At 38.2% G+C, this 16,806-nt stretch overlaps 1 pseudogene; it reads right to left on the bottom strand.

The window, feature by feature from the left end:
• Positions 1–5,301: 5,301 nt before the first annotated feature.
• Positions 5,302–5,725, bottom strand: LOC110207309 (large ribosomal subunit protein eL34 pseudogene; annotated as a pseudogene).
• Positions 5,726–16,806: the final 11,081 nt, after the last annotated feature.

Below are 16,806 nucleotides of genomic sequence, written 5' to 3'. Positions count from 1 at the left end.
GAAATTAATTTTTAGACCTTATAGTCTGGGTCATAGCAAGTTATTTTCTTTTTACTACTTAGATGATTTATAAGCACAATTTTGGAGATCAAATAAGATGTTATATGTAAAGCACTTTATAATACTAAAGCCAATATTAATTTAAATTAGCATTGGACAGACTCAGAAGATTTGGCTTCTGATCTCCCCTTTTTTTTTTTCAGCCAAAGACAAGGTTTATTCGAACATCTGTAATATTGCGTAGACTCTTAAGGAGTCTGAACATTAGTAAGCTATTGGCTAGATTATAAGAATCTGACCAGTGGCTAGATTTTAAGAATTAGAGCAGTGGCTAGGTTATAAGAATCCCAGCAGTGGCTAGATTATAAAAATCTGAGCTGTGGCTAGATTTTAGGAATCTGAGCATCTTAATGGAGGCAAGATGGACCTTATATACAGAAAGTCTGTAGGAGGGATCTAAGAGTGGCCAAGTAGTTTGGGGTGATGGGAGGAGGGGCCTAAGGAGATCTGGATGGAAGTGGCCAGTAAACTGGGGTGAACAGAACTCCTGGGACCTGGACCACGTGACCAAGGGAGAATGGAGCCTACCTAGGCTTAAGGGTGGGAAATGACCAGGAGCCATAGGGAGGTAAGACAATGGAGGGGAGATTGGGTGTAGCCACAAAGAAAGGCCAGTTGATGGGATTATAGCCTCAGGTAACCGCCAGAGATTTGGCCTTGTGGCAAAGTCCAGGGTTTTTCCTTTCAGGGGTCTAGATCCCAACCCCATCATTTCCCCCTCAAACAAATGGGACCCAAATTCTTTTGGAGTAAGGGGTGAAGTTCTTGGCTTCTCAAACTGCTTCATCTTGGCAAGGAGAGCTGTCCCTGCCTCTAGGGGGTCTCAAAAAAGGAGGTTGACTGGAACCAAGCACAGGCTGCATCCAGGGAACAATGGGGAGACATTGACTGGTACCCGATGTTTGCTACCAACTGTAGGTGAATAGGCTGTAATCTGAAAGACACAAATCTGACAGAAAAGACTGCAGGGCCCAGATATAAAGCAGGGACTAGATTTAGGACCCAACTTTGAGAGGATAAAACATCCTTAGCTCTGTTGGGATTCAGTTTTCAAACCATGCAGTATCAAATCCACCTCAGCCAGACTCAGGAATAGCCAGGTGGGTAACATTCCCTTTCAAAGGAACATAGTGGGAAAACTGAGCCAGGAGGATCCCATCTTAGACTGAGGCTAAAATTGTCCTTTCCCGATGCTGACTTCCCACCAGGATCACCTTCTCTGAGTAGCTTGTGGCATTTCTCTCAGATGGTGGATTATTGATTATCGATGGATTACGACCCATCTATCTGATCCCTTTTCTACTGCTAGTTGTGTGGCCCTGGACAAATCACTTCAACTCTCTGGGTCTCAGTTTCCCAATCTGTAAAATGTGGGAGTTAAGCTAGATGTCAGCTCTAACCTTCTTAGTTATTCTGTGGTTGTTCTATCAAATACTGTTCAAATATATGCTGAATTTCCAACAGGAATAGAAAGCATATGGGCACACAGTAATTTTAAGTGTAATTATATTAAATTCTTTTCTTGGGGGAAGGGGTGACGGGAATGAGCATTTATATAGTGTTCGCTATATGCCAAACACTGTGCTGAGTGGTTTACAAATGTAGTCTTATTTGATTTTCCCAACAACCCTGGGTCTTTGGTGCTATTATGACCACCATTTTATAGCTGAGGAAACTGAGGCAAGCAGAAGTTAAGTAATCTGCCTAAAGTCACATGGCTAGTAAGTGTCTGAGACTGTGTTAAAATTATATCCTGTTCTGGTCCTCCTCACCACTTTTTAGTCAGTATAATAAGTTTGTAAGTAGCCAGTATAAAGTGGCAATAGCAGGAAGTAGGATTACAAAAAGGGAACCTAGAAGTCATTCACAAACTGCCCCAAAGATCACAGGAGCATAATTTATAGATCGAAGCATATATTAACCAAAAATCACATCCTGGTAATATGTGCCGAATCAGGGGAATCCATCTAAGCTTTGCTGTCAGGGATTTTTGGTTCTGTGATATGTAAGTCTCAGACATGTTCCAGACAACTTCAGTAAGACCAGAGGGTTGGTTGCTTTGGGATGATATGGTGTGGATAACTTTGAGATGACATGGGTATGTTCACTTCAAAGTTTTACTGACAACTGAGACAATCTCGATGTGTTAGTGAACTAACTCCAAGGCGGCACAGATGGGAGTTAGTCCAGGGGTGGGGAAGCTGTGGCCTCTAGGCCACATGTGGCCCTCTAGGTCCTCAAGTGCGGCCCTTTGAATCCAAACCTCACAGAACAAATCCCTTAATAAAAGGATTTGTTTTGTAAATCTTGGAGGACTCAGTCAAAAGGCCATACCCAAGGACCTAGCAGGCCACATGTGGCCTTGAGGCTGTAGGTTCCCCACCCTGAATTAGTCTGTTTCCTCCCAAAAATCCTATAAAAATAAGACCTCAAACTCCTGCCCCCTGAACTTTCTTCCCTTTCCATGGGGTCCATGATGTAGTAATCTGTGCCTCTCCCCTTCCCCATTGATGCTGCCTGTCTTCCTTCACCACACTATCCCCCATCTGTATACCATCTTTTCTCCATCTGTCTCTATACTTTCTGTACCCTTTGCCCCTGTTTCCTCTGTGCCTTATTAAAATGTGACAGCAGCCTCACTTCCTGTTACCATTGTTGTCTTTCCTGGCAAGAACCTGAAGAACCAGAGTGCCTGCCCCATTTCATAATTTCATAAATTAATTATCAATGCAGAGGCCACATTTGAACTAAAGTTTTCTGGATTCCAATCCCAGGACTCCACCAACTGTGCCACAAACTGCCTCTGGGCATATTCTTCTAATCTGTATCCCCTTATGTATATTGTGGACATTATAGCATGCAATTGGAAAGGCAGCCCATAGAGTTTGTCTATAAATATATATCTATATATCTATATAAATAGATAGATATATGTATGTATGTCTTGGAAAAGGCACTACAGGTAGATAATGAGCTAGGCCCAGCACAAGGTGTCTTGGATGCCATTTAAACAATTATGTGATATTTCCTAAAATCTCAAGCTGCTCCTTATCAACAAAACCCATCTTTAGAATCTTAGGACCTTTAATTTTTTTTTATAACCTTCATTTCCCCATATATCCCTTTCCAACTACCTACCCATATAACAAAGAATAAAAAAGAAGGAAAAAATCAATCACCAAAATTAATCAATATATCAGTGGACCCTGACAGAATGTGTAGTGTTTCAGACCCACAGTCCCCAAAGAAAGTAAAGAGGTGTATTTTCTTGTGTGGCTGTGGTTGTGGTTTGTCCTCTTTTCTCGAAGAGGACCAGGACATCAGGGAGATGATGACATGACTTAAATTGAATTGGATTTGTGTGAGGGAGGGCTGTGCAAAGTCATTAGCCTCACTTTCTCCTTCAGAGCCATCTGGATCCAGTGGTCAGATATAGATCAGGAGGACTGGAGATGGCCCAGGATGCAGTAGGAGACCTTGGCCTTTTTAAGTTAAGGTCTTTCTGAGTTCCCACTTTTAGTGGGGCAAAGCCCATTTAATGAATAAGTGAGTCAAGGAATGGCCCCTTTAATAAAAAAAAAAAATCTAACCAGAACAGGAAGACCCTCAGGCTTGCTGGCCAAAAGAGAAACAATTACTCTTTACATTCACCAGGAACCAGGAGTAGTAACCATTGTTAACATTGTTAACCCTGCTGGGCCAGGGATCTCATCTTTGATGTCAAGTGTTTTAACAAGTCAAGTCAACAAGCATTTTTAAAGCACCGACTATGTGCCAGCCACTGAGCTATGTGCTGGGGATACATACAAAAAAGGCAAAAAGCAAACAGTCCATGCTCTCAAGGAGTTCACAATCCACTGGAGAAGACCACTTGTGAACTACTATGTACAAACAAGATATGTGCAGGATAAATTGGAGATAATCTTGGAAGAAAGGTGCTAAGGTTGGTTTTGCTGGACTTTTTTTAACCCCCCCCTTTTTTTTTAAAGCACAGGAAGCCTTACTGGTTAGAGGAGAGGGCAGGACTATATTAAAAACAAATGTGAAAATCAAAACGAATGAATACAACTTAAAAAAAATTTCAGACGCAAAAAAAGAAATTGCTCAGAAGAGCTCTACTATTTTAATAAGGAAGGGGACCAAAAGCCTGCTGCAGAAAGAATATGACAGGACACAGCATTCTACTAAATAAAGCAAAGAAGAGATGCCTTTCATCAATAGCTCCAGAGCAAGGAAATTGGGGCTTTGACAAGCAGGTGAAATGAGTGTACGTGATTGTTATCATCAAAGAAAAAAAGGCTTAAAGTCTGAGAGGCCGGGCTTTTCCTCTGCACGCCCTTCCCCCCATTTGACATCACCAAGGCTTCTGAGAAAATGCATCAGGGCTGCCTTGAGAGGAGCCGGTGTACACTTACATGGTGGAAAGTCCTCTAGCTAGCACTGTGTGTTCTTGAAGAGCTGTGCCGGATCATGCATTTTTAATGCTTCAGAATAGGAACTTGGCGAGCCTTTCACGGGCACCATCAGTACTCCTCTAATCTGCTTGTATCAATTTCCTTGTGGCAGTGGATTGCGAGTTAACAGTGACCTTGTGCAGCCAGGAGACCAACCTCCCTGATCTCCAGCCCACAGGTATTTTCACCACATCCTGAGTTGATTTTATAAAGGATATGTACCATTATTTGACTCATTCTCCAGTGGCTCCTAGTCTCCTCATGTCGACCTTTGGCATCTGATGTATTCTCAGTCCTGACCTCTGACAGAAAACTAATATTGCATAGACCATTTATATTGAAGGCTGAGTGTTGTTGGAGGCTCTTCTTCTTCCTAATGTCCTGCAGGTCAGGGACTAGCCTGGATAAAGCTTTTATAGTTCTTCTATGCAAAGCTCCTTCCTAATCTTCAGGATTTGGGTACATTCCGGGAGGCATTTTACTTCTCTAAGGTGACCTGGGAATTGTAGTATCTGACATTGTCCTTCTCACTCCCCTTTCACAGAACAATCATCATTTTCCCTTACAAGCACACAGATTCGTGACAATAACTGACATTTATATAGTACTTCAAATTTTACAAATTATTCTACATACATAATCTCACTGGAGCCTTATCATAACCCTATGAGGTGAGTACTAGAGGTATTCTTCCCATTTTTACAGATGAAGACAATGAGGTTCAGAGAAGTTAAGGACTTGCTCATACCTAGTAAGAATCAGAGGCAAAATCTGAAGGCAGTTCTCTTTTTTTTCACATTTTAATTTTCTTTATTATTCAAAAAACATATCCTTTTTATTTACTTTTTTGACCCTGTGCTTGTACCTTCAACACCTTCACAACAATTTTCTGTTCCTCAATCAGGAAAGCACACTTGATCCTGTCACGCACACATTTTGCACACGTGGAGCCACCATAAGCCCTGCTAACATGCTTTTTTGTCTTTGACAGCCTCATGAAAACTTTAGGTCTCACTTCATGAACACCTCAAAGTCTTCCTGGGCACACACCACAGGCTGATTTTGGGGCTTTTCCAACTTTCTTGGTATAAAGGTAAACAATTCTGTTACCTGGGGTTCGTGACAGCCTAGTATTGTTGGAAGCTGTATTGTAGGACAGCCTGCGGCGATATGTCAGACAATGAACCATTTTTAATTTCTGTCAGGTCCGCCACCGGAATAGGGGCAGTTCTCTTTGATGCTAACTCCAGCACTTTATCCACTGAAGAGTTTTATATGCAAGATAAAATAAATAAGACTCCTTTTTGCAACTTCAAAAGAACTAGGTCCACTTGTGAGCAATCTCTCATATCAGAAGCCTATGCAGTTTCAGTCCTTCTAGCAATATACCTGCGGGTTGTTCTTCCATGCTGGATTTCTGGTCTATGGAGCTCTTGCCTCAGGCTGCTCTTAGCAGACCTCATTGGTCATTCTTTCCATCTCTGTCTTCTGTAGTCTAGCCTTATGAAGTTATATTCCAAAAGATGGCACCAAATATTCCTAGTAACTTACCAGAGTACGTTTGTACATGCCTTCAGTCCTATGTCTCCCTATTTTATGTGGTGGTTCCAGTCCTGGACCTTACTAGTTGTAGGTTTCCCACCAGCTATAGAAAGCATCATCTATCTCTGAATGCTAGCAATGGGTCCCTCTACCCAACTTATTGTGTAAGCTTAAAGGAAGATCATAGTTTGTGTTCTCTTTCCCCTAGTGCTTGTTTAGTATGTCTTCCCTAGCATTAGCACTTCCCATTGGGTCTATGGACTGAGGGTAGTATCCTATTCTCTCCTTAACCATTCTACTCTCCCTCTTTCTCTTGGGCCACTGTTATTCAAAATGACCTGGGCTGCTTTCTATAATAACCAGGTGAGGGAGGGAGAATTACATGACTCCTGAATCTCAAGGTCCGAATGGTCTTCAGAGCTCATTTTGTATAACCTATGCTTGTAGGAAAACAAAACAACAACAACCCTTTTATAACAAACCTGACAAGGGGATTATTAATTTTTTTCTTAAAGACCTCTAGAAAGAAAGGGGCTGGGGAAAATCATATCTTAAGGCAGCTCATTGCATTTTTGGATAGCTCTAATTGTCAGGAATCTTTTTTCTCACATCAATTCTGAATCTGCCTCTTACTATTTTATTCCCATTGCTACTAATTTGGCTTTCCCTCTTTCATGGCCCTTTCATATCTGCTGTTATTGCTGCTCAGTTGTTTCAGCTGTATCTGACTCTTTCTGGCCCCATTTAGGTTTTTCTTGTCAAAGATACTGGATTGGTTCGACACTTCCTTCTGCAGTTTGTTTTTACAGATGAAGAACTGAGGCAAACAGGGTTAAGGGACTTGCCCAGGGTCACAGAGCTAGTAAGCGTCAGAGGACAGATTTGAACTCACAAGGACGAGTCTTCCTAATTCTAAGCCCAATGCTTTATCCACTCTGCCTACTAGCTGCCCCTCATACCTGTAGGCAGCTATTATGTCTTAAAGAGAAGGAGTGTGGCAGAGTGGAGAAAATGATGGTTTTGGAGTTGGAAAATTCTGAGCTTGAATCCCATCTCAGCCACCTACTAGCTCTTTGACCCTGGGAAAGTCACAATTTTCTCTGAGCCTCAGTCTCTTCATCTATAAAGTAGGAATAAAAATATCTGCATTACACACCTGTGGCAAGTCCTCAAAAAGATGGGAGTACCAAATGATCTCACTTGTCTCCTGAGGAATATGTATGCAGGCCAAGAAGCAACAATTCGAACCGAACATGGAATGACTGATTGGTTTAAGATTGGAAAAGAAGTACCACAAGGCTTTATATTGCCACCTTATTTATTTAATTTATATGCAGAGTACATCATGCAAAATGCCAGGCTGGATGAATCAAAAACCGGAATAAAGGTTACCAGGAGAAATGTCAACAGTCTCAGATATGTGCACCATACCACTCTGATGGCAGGAAGTAAAGAATTAAGAAGCCTCCTGACGAAGGTCAAAGAGGAGGGTGAAAGCTGGCCTGAAGCTTAACGTAAAACAAAAAAACCAAGATCTCGGTAACTGATCCATCACTTCCTGGCAAATGGAGAAGAAATGAAGCAGGGTCAGATTTTGTATCCTTGGGCTCAAAGATCACTGCGGAAGGTGAATGCAGCCATGAAATTAAAAGGTACTTCCTCCTGTGAAGGAAAGCTATGGCAAATCTGGACAGCACACTAAAAAGGAGAGACGTCACCTTGCTGACAAGGCCCGTATAGTCAAAGATATGGTTTTTCCAAGAGCAACGTATGGCTGTGAGAGTTGTATTATAAGGAAAGCTGAGTACCACAGAATCAACACTTTCAAATTGTAGTGTTGGAGAAAACTTTTGAGAGTCCCTTGGACAGCAAAGACATCAATTCAGTTAATACTTAAAGAAATTAATTCAGGCTGTTCACTGGAATACTGTCAAATACCGAAGCTGAAATATTTGGCCACGTAATGAGAAGATGAGACTTATAGAAAAAGAGCCTGATGTTGGAAAGGCAAAAGGAGACGGGAATGGCACAGGATAAGATGGATAGATAGTGTCATGGAAGCAATGAATATGAGCTTGAAGAGACTTCAAGAGAGGGTGGGGAATAGAAAGGCCTGTCATGCTATGTATGGTCCATGGGTCACGGAGAGTCCAACATGACTGAATGACTGATCAACAATCACAAAAAACCTGCTTCACTGAATTATTTTGAAGCTCATGGAATAGTCTTTCAGGTAATGCTCAAACTAGCTACTTTCTAAAGGGGGCTAAGTCATTATAGACGTTCAGTAGTGTAGTTTTTCCCAGCCCAGGAAGAATATAGTTTTTCCTTAGGCTCAGACCTGCAGGGTATAATTTTCCATGTTAGTGATACAGTGTCAATTTCAAATCATCCTACAAAAGATTTGGAAGAGATCAGGAGAGTCTTCAGAGGGGACAGAGAGTAGTAACTGTAGCAGGCTGAATCCTGAGCTTATTAAAAGAATCTATCAGGGAGTGACTGAACTGTGACTATTCAAAGAAACTACTAGAACAACAATGAATTTACTCTACTTTTCTAAAGGCAGTGCAGCAGATAGGGTGCTGGGCCTGGAGACAGAGAGACCTGAGTTTGAATCTAGCCTTACACATTTACTAGCTGCGTGACCCTGGACAAGTCACAACCTCTATTTTCCTCAACTGTAAAATGGGGATAATGTTGAGATGACCAAATGTGATAATGTTTAGGAAAAGCACTAAGGCATTGGGACATAGTTGGTGCTATATAGAAATACTTTGTCCTTCCCATTTTTGTTTTACTGTGGCATGCAATGGGTTACAATGTTTATTAGTAATTGTTTCCATACCCTTTTAAGTTCTCTTACCAGTTGTTTGAATTTTTAACAATGATCTTTCTGGATAAAAATACCATAATTTTAATTTCAAGTTTAGTACTTTTCTATAGATAGAGTAGATAAAATTTAACTGCCTAAGTGTCCTTATTTCCAACCTAACAATCAAAAACTCCATGAAAGACTTGGCAAACTGTTTTTGTGGATATTTGAAAGATTATGGAAAACAAGGGAAATACTATAACATTGGAGAAAGGCAACTGTTCCAGTATCCCCGTCTCTTCAGCCTCACCTCTCCCAGGCTGAGAGTGAGTGCAGCAGCAGAAGCTCATGGACTGATTCTTTTGAATCAAGACAGAAAACTTTGACCTGAGTTTTTCCAACGTGGGCCAGTTCACCCCTCCTTTGACAGCCGGGTGGCCCTCTGTTCCTGGTAGCTCACCATAGGGGTGTCATAACCAGTTCAGATACCCCATGGACTTTAGCCCTACTAGAACTCAGACCTTGAGCTCAAACAATCCATTACCCTCTGCTACCTAGTAGTAGATATTACAGAAGTGGGTCACCATGCCTGGCACCAGAACAGAGTCTCTAAACCATAGGCCACAGACCTTAATTTCAATTTCTGGGAAAATTTAATAATGAATCATTAAAGATTGTTGGTAAGCATGTGGAAAGGACAGTCATGGTTATAAAGAGTCCACATAGCATTATCAAGAGCAAATGATTCAAGATTAATGTTACTTCTATTTATAATAGTGTTACTATAACAATTTACCTAGATTTTAGCTTTTGATAAAATATCTCATATTATTGTTTTTGTATGATAATTTTTTGTTATTCTGGACTTGACAAATTAGTATTTCCAAATACAAAGAACAGAAAAAAAGGATTGTACATGAAGCCATAAATATCTGTCATGTACTATTTGCATATAAAAAATTCATTGTTTAATTTTCAAAATTGTCCTATTTGTCTGTATCTCCATTTCTCTTCAGAGCATTTAAACAAGTACTATAATGGCTCTCTCTTCTTCCTTTTCCTTTTTGGAGATATTATCACTACTTTTTTCATATTTTCCATTCTAATTGTATGAGTTAGGATTTTAAAGTTGTTATAATTAACATTTCTCTTATTATTTGTGATTTGGAACATTCTTTCATATGATTGCTGGTAGCTTGGATTTTTCATTTAAAAACTGCCTGTTCACAACATTTGACTACACATAGAGTAATGTCTCCTGTTCTTTATTTGAATCAGCTCCTTATCATTTTTTTGGTTTGTTTTTGTTAGGCAATGGGGTTATGTGACTTGCCCAGGGTCACATAGCTACTAAGTGTCAAAGGTCTGAGGCCGCATTTGAACTCAGGTCCTCCTGACTCCAGGGTCGGTGCTCTATTCTCTGTGCCACGTAGCTGTCCTCCTTATACTTTTTTGATATCAGAGCTTTAGCAGAGAAAATTGCAACAAAGATTTTCATCCAGTTAACTTTTATTTCACTAATTTTGTATCTGCAAAAACATTTTAAAATTTTATGTAATCAAAACTGTCCATTTTATCTTTTGTGAGCTCTTGTTTCGTCACGAACTCTTTCCCTATTCGTAGTTGTAGTAGATATCTTCTTTCTTGCTTCTCTAATTTGTTTTGATGTACTTTTATATCTAGGTCATGTATCTATTTGGAGTTTATCTTGGTTTATTGTGTGAAATTTGTTCAAATATAATTTCTGCTAGTCTGCTTTTTAGTTTTCTAAAAACTCCCAGTAGGTGGTGTCTTTGGAATTATTGAACACTGTGTTATGTTCTTTTGCCTCTGTAATCTATGTGATCTATTCTACTAATAGATTTTTTTGTTTCTTAACTAGTATCAACTAGTTTTGATGACTATTCTTTTACTCTTGTAGTTTGATATAGGACCCCTTCCGTACCATTTCCCCCCATATTTCTTTTGTGATTCTTAACTTTATTGTTTTTCCAGATGAATATCTTTATTACTTTTGAGCTTTATAAAAGAAATTTTTGGTAGTTTGATTGGTATGAGTAAATTAATTTAGTTAGTATTGTCATTTTTATTATATTGGCAGAGACCAACTATGTGAAATTTATATTTCTCTAATTATTTAGGCCTGTCATTATTTCTTTACAGAGTATTTTATAGTTTTAGTCATATAGTTCCCATTTGTATCTTTGTAGATGGAAACCTAAATACTTTGTATATTCTGGGATTATTTTGAATGGATTCTGTCTTTCTGCTGGTTTTTTTTAAAAAAAAAAGAAATATAAAGAAAAACTGATTTTCCTGTGGTTTTATTTTATATCCTGCTACTTTGCTGAAGATTCTGTTTTTTCAATTTTTAATTGACTCTCTAGGGCTCTTTAAGTAGACCATTTTATCATTTGCAAAAAGGAATAATTTTATTTCCTTAATTTCCTCAATTTCTTTTTCTTGTTATAGTTAGCTTTTCTTAGCACTATAGCATGTCAAATAATAGTGGTAATAATGGGTATCCTTACTTCATCTTGATCTTATTGGGAAGACCTCTAGCATTCCTCCATTTCATATAATTTTGGCTCTTGGTTTTAGATAGGTGCCATTTGCTATATAAAGGAAAGTTTCATTTATTTTTATGCTTTTAGTGCTTTTTTTTTAAAAGCAGAAATGAGCATTACATTTTGTCAAAGGCATTTTCTACAGCTATTGACATAATCATGTTTTTTGTTATTAATATGGGCTGTTATAGTTTTCCTAATATTTAACTAGCCATAATTTCCTAGTACAAATCCAATCAGGTTGTAGTATATAATCTCTTTAGTATGTTTCTGCTACCTCTTCAATAATATTCTATTTAATATTTTATGTTATTTGTTAGGGATATTTCTCTGCTTTGACTCTCCCTGATTTAGGTATCAAAACCATACAAGTAAAGTAGTAGGGTTCTCTCTTTTCTTATATTTGCACAGTTATATAATATTGGAATTAATTGTTCTTTTAATATTTAATAGAATTCATTTGCAAACCCATGTAGTCCAAGTTTTTGTTGTTGTTGTTGTTGTTTGTTTTACTTTTAGAGCTCATTTATGGTTTGTTCAATTATTTTTCCCCTGAGATTAGATTATTTAAATTTCTATTTTTTTAGTTCTGGTAATCTGAGTTTACAGGATGATGATTAGTAAGGAGTAAGATACTAGGATCCTCATGTAGTGGAAGACACTCCTACCTCCAGATTTTTGCTTTGGGCTATTTGAGCAAAGTCATTGGCTAAGGGAGATGAAAATGTGGTATTGGAATATTCCCCAGGGCACACACAGTTGGCTAACTAGGGAGATGTGAAGAATCTTATGTTTGATTCCCCATTCTTTTCCATAGGGGCCATTTGGGCCCAGGTGGATAGTTACCTGTGAAATTATAATTGGAGAAAGTGGGGGAGAATGTAGCTGGTTGTAGAAGCTAACACAAGAAAGAAAGAAGCAGTCAATTACTGTTGGCATGTTCCCAAGAAGTTCTACCATTATATATCCTCTGGTCAGTGCCTAAAGGTTGGCCTTATGTAATTCTCTCAAGTGATAAGGCCCTTTGAGTAAGGGGCTTCCAGCTTTTCACCTTGAGATTCCACATCTAAATTGTACCTCAAATTCTATAGGGAAAAAAGAATAAACTTCCAATACATAAAGATCCTAGAAAGAAGGTAAAGGCCTTATAACTAACATATGAACTGGGCCTGTGATTTTATTGCTGTAGGAAGCTTCCAGTGAGGATTTTTCTCTGCCACTGTAGGTCTATATCTTCTTTGTCTAAGAGAGTTGCTTGGAACAAAGGTAGCCTGGATATTCTTAAAATATAATTGGGAAATAGTTAACAAAATAAATGAAAATACAATAAAATACAGAAAACATTAAAATTGAAAACTAAAGCATCATGCAGCCTGCAAAGATTCTTATGTGTGGTTTAATGGCCCAGTCTCTATTTAAATTTGATACCACTGGCCTAGAAGGATCACACAGCCAGTATAGGTAAGAAGGCGTATGGAGTGTTCAAGGAAAACTAGCACCTCTGGCATGAAGGCTTGATGAGTCCTTTTCAGGGCTGCTCATCCACCTCTGGTGTTCAACTGCCACTGAACTTTCGCCTGTGGCTCTAAGAAAATGTAGCATACACAGTGGCCACACCCCAGTAAGACCATCAGCAGATGGGCTAAACCATGTTGAGGGTAACCAAGAGTCTTCAGATCCATTGTTGAGGTAAGGGGATGTCTACCCCAAGCATATGAAGACTTTCCCTTCGTGGAATGGCAGATGAGTATAATTTGTTCCAAAGGCCATGAAAGTGACTGAAGCAGGTGCTAGGGAGCACTTAGAGCTTGGTTAGACATTGAAGATGCCAAGGTCATCCACTGCATCCTGGGCTATCACCAGCTATCTTGACTTTTGTTTTGTCACTGGAGTTCAATGACTCTGCAAAAGAGAGTGAGGCTGACAACTGTACAACTCTGCCTCATTTAAATCCAATTCATAGTCAAGTCAAGACCACCCTTGTGATATCACTGGTCTTCTTCAAAAATAAAGGATGAACAACAACAAAAGAGTATTTCATATTTTGGTAAAGATTCATCTCTTTCAATTAAGTAATATTTTTTGGCATATATTTGGACAAAAATAGTTTCTAATAACTTCCTTTGTTTCCTCTTCATTTGTGATGAAGTCTCTTTTTTTCATTTATGCTGAAAATTTCTTCTCACTTAAAAAAGTCAGACTAATTAGTAGTTTATTTCTTTTGTTAACCTTTTAAAAATCTCCTGTTTTATCTACTAATTTAATGATTTTATTTTGCTTTCAATATTGTTAACCTATTCTTTGATTTTTCAGAATTTCCATTTTAGTGGGGGGTTATCTTTATTTGTTGCTTTTTTAGTTCCTTTGGCTGTATGCCAAATTAATTTAACTGCAATTCTCTCTTTTATAGATAAAAATATTTAGAGATGTATATTTTTTTCTCCTACAGACTGAGTTGGCTGCATTCCAAAAGTTTTGGCATGTTGTCACACGGTTGTTCTTTTCTTTGTTGAAATGATATATTGTTTTTGTGATTTGTTCTTGACTCATAAATTCTTTAAAATCAAAGTATTTAGCTTGAGATTAGAGCTTTTTCAAAACACACTTGTTATGCTTTTTATGAATTTCACAAAGATGCCATCCATGCTTAGCTTAGAAATAGGTATACTCTTTTTGATTGCCATTTGTCACTACAGATACATCAGATTAAGCTATTCTAAAATTCTATTCAGATCGTTAAGTTTTTTCTTATTTACCTTTTGTTAGATTTGTCTAGCTCTGGAAGGGTCACATCAAAATCTTCAAGTATTATAATTTTGCTGTTTATTTTCCCCTTTAATTTGGCTAACTTTTCCTTTAATAAGATACTATACCATTTGGTGTATATGCATCAAATATTGACATTCTTTCACTATAATGTCTCTAAGCATAAAGAAGTTTCCCTTTTTATCTTTTAGCAATTTCTTTTCTTTCTTTCTTTCTTTTTTTTTTTTACTATTTCCTTGTCTGAGATTATAATCACTACTCTCTACTTTTTAAAATTCACCTGACACATGATCAATTCCACTCTAGCCCCTGTTTTGAAACTATGTGAATCTTTATGTTTGAACTGTTTCTCTTGTGCACAGTATACTGTTGCATTCTTTCTAATCCACTCTGCTATCTTTTTCCATTTTAAGGGTAAATTCATCTCATGGACATTCATGATTATGATTGTTAATTGCGTATTTCCTTTCATCTTATCACCTTGTACTTTTCCCTCCCTTTTTTCTCTCTTCTCTTTATGAAGAAGAAAACAATGGTAGAACACAAATGTGATCAATGTTGGTGATTGCTTCATTTGGCCTCATGGCTCACTTTAAAGCAAAGACCTAGGTTCAGGAATTTACAGGAAATTGGTACTCAGGAAGATGATGCAAACAAAAGCTTTATTGTTATGTGCCACAGCAAACAGATTTTCTTTCCTAGTGTTTTATTTTCCTCTTCTCTTTTATTTCCTCTCTTAATATCATCAAAATAGCTCCAACTCCAAGTTCTCTGTTTTAGTTAACTTCCTATATGACTTTTTGAAAACTTTAAGGGTCTGCAAGTTCATTTTATTTTTGTCCCCTTATTAGAATATAAACTTTATCATTGTTTCTTTTTGGTCATTAATTTCTTTCATTTACTGAAATGTATTACCTTTCTGAGTTTCTCTTGACAGCTGTGTTTGCATTTCAAAGTTTTTACTCAGTTCTTGTCTTTTCAACAGGAATGCTTGAAAGTCATAAATTTCAGAGAAGATCCTTTGTTCCTTGTAAGATTATATTCAGTTTTGCAGAATAAGCTGCTCTTCCAGGAGACTGTACTCCAAGATGTCTTTATAATAGTGGCCACCAGATCTGGTGAGATCTGGTTCCTTGGTACTTGACTCTTCCTGGCTTCTAAGAGTTTTGGGGTTTTTTTTCTCTTTGACTTGGAACCTCTGGATTTTGGGTATGATGTCCCTTCTACTTTACATTTTGGGGTTTCTTTTAGAAGGTGACTGGGGATTTTAGTGGACTTCAAGCTTGATAAGAGTCAGCATGTTGTATAACATGGCGGTCAACAAAGCTAGCGTGATCTTGCACTGCATTGAGAGGTGTTGCTTTTAACAATGACAAGGTGATAAATCCACTATATAGACCTTAACCAGAATATTGTGTTCAGTTCTAGGAACCACAGTTTCAGAAAGACAATTATAAGCTGGTGAGTATCCAGAGGAGGGTTTCCAGAATGGACAAATGAATAAATGAATGAATGAAAAAGCACTTAAGTGATTACTATGTGTCAAGCACTGTGCTAAGTGCTGGAGATAGAAATAGAAAAAGGAGATAGTTATTACTCCTGAGCACTTCATAAATTCTGATGGGAAGACAACACATATGCCAAATTTCAACTGCAGGTCAGACATAAAGGTCCAGTAATCTTTAGGGTACAGGGGTAAGGCAGATAGTCATGCTTCTTTAGCATAATTTCTCTAGATAAAACCATTTCTGACAAGAACTTTGGTGACAAAGATTTCCTATGTCTTTTTTAAAAAATCATTATTTTTATTTATTTGTTAATTTATTAACATCATTTTCTTTTTAAATTGAGTTCCAGATTCTCTCCTCCCCCACCCCTACCCCCACTACTGGGAAGGCAAGTAATGTATTAATTATACATGTGAAATCATGCAAAACATATTTCCATGTTAGCCATATCACAAAAAAGCAAAATAAAAAAGTGAGAAAATAATACTTCAATTTATACTCAGAGTTTATCAGTTCTCTCTCTGGAGGTAGGATAGCATTTTTTTCATTATCAGCCCTTTAGAATTGCCTTGGATCATTGTATTGATCAGAGTTGCCAAGTCTTTCACACTTGATCATCATTACAACATTGCTATTAATGTACACAATGATTTCCCGGTTCTCCTCATTTCACTTTGCATCAGTTCACATAGGTTTTTGCTATGTTTTTTTTCTGAAACCTCACCCCTTGTCATATCATTGGAGCACAGCAGTACTCCACCATTATCATATGGCACAACTTGTTCAGCCATTTCCCAGTTAATGAGTATCCCCTCAATTTCCAATTCTTTGATATCACAAAAAGACCTGCTATAAATATTTTTGTACATATAGATCTTTTTCCTTTTTCTTTGATCTCATTGTCATACAGACCTAGTAGCAGTATTTCTGGGTCAAAGGGTATATGCAGGGCAGCTAGTTGGTGCAGTGGATAGAGCACTGGCCCTGGAGTCAGGAGGACCTGAGTTCAAATCTGGCCTCAGACACTTGACACTTACTAGCTGTGTGACCCTGGGCAAGTCACTTCAACCCCATCGCCTAGCCAAACCCCCCCCCCA

The sequence above is a fragment of the Phascolarctos cinereus genome, unplaced genomic scaffold (assembly GCF_003287225.1).
Source record: "Phascolarctos cinereus isolate Bilbo 61053 unplaced genomic scaffold, phaCin_HiC Scaffold_2;HRSCAF=192, whole genome shotgun sequence".
Lineage (NCBI taxonomy): Eukaryota > Metazoa > Chordata > Mammalia > Diprotodontia > Phascolarctidae > Phascolarctos > Phascolarctos cinereus.
This window is presented reverse-complemented; position numbering and strand designations above follow the sequence as displayed.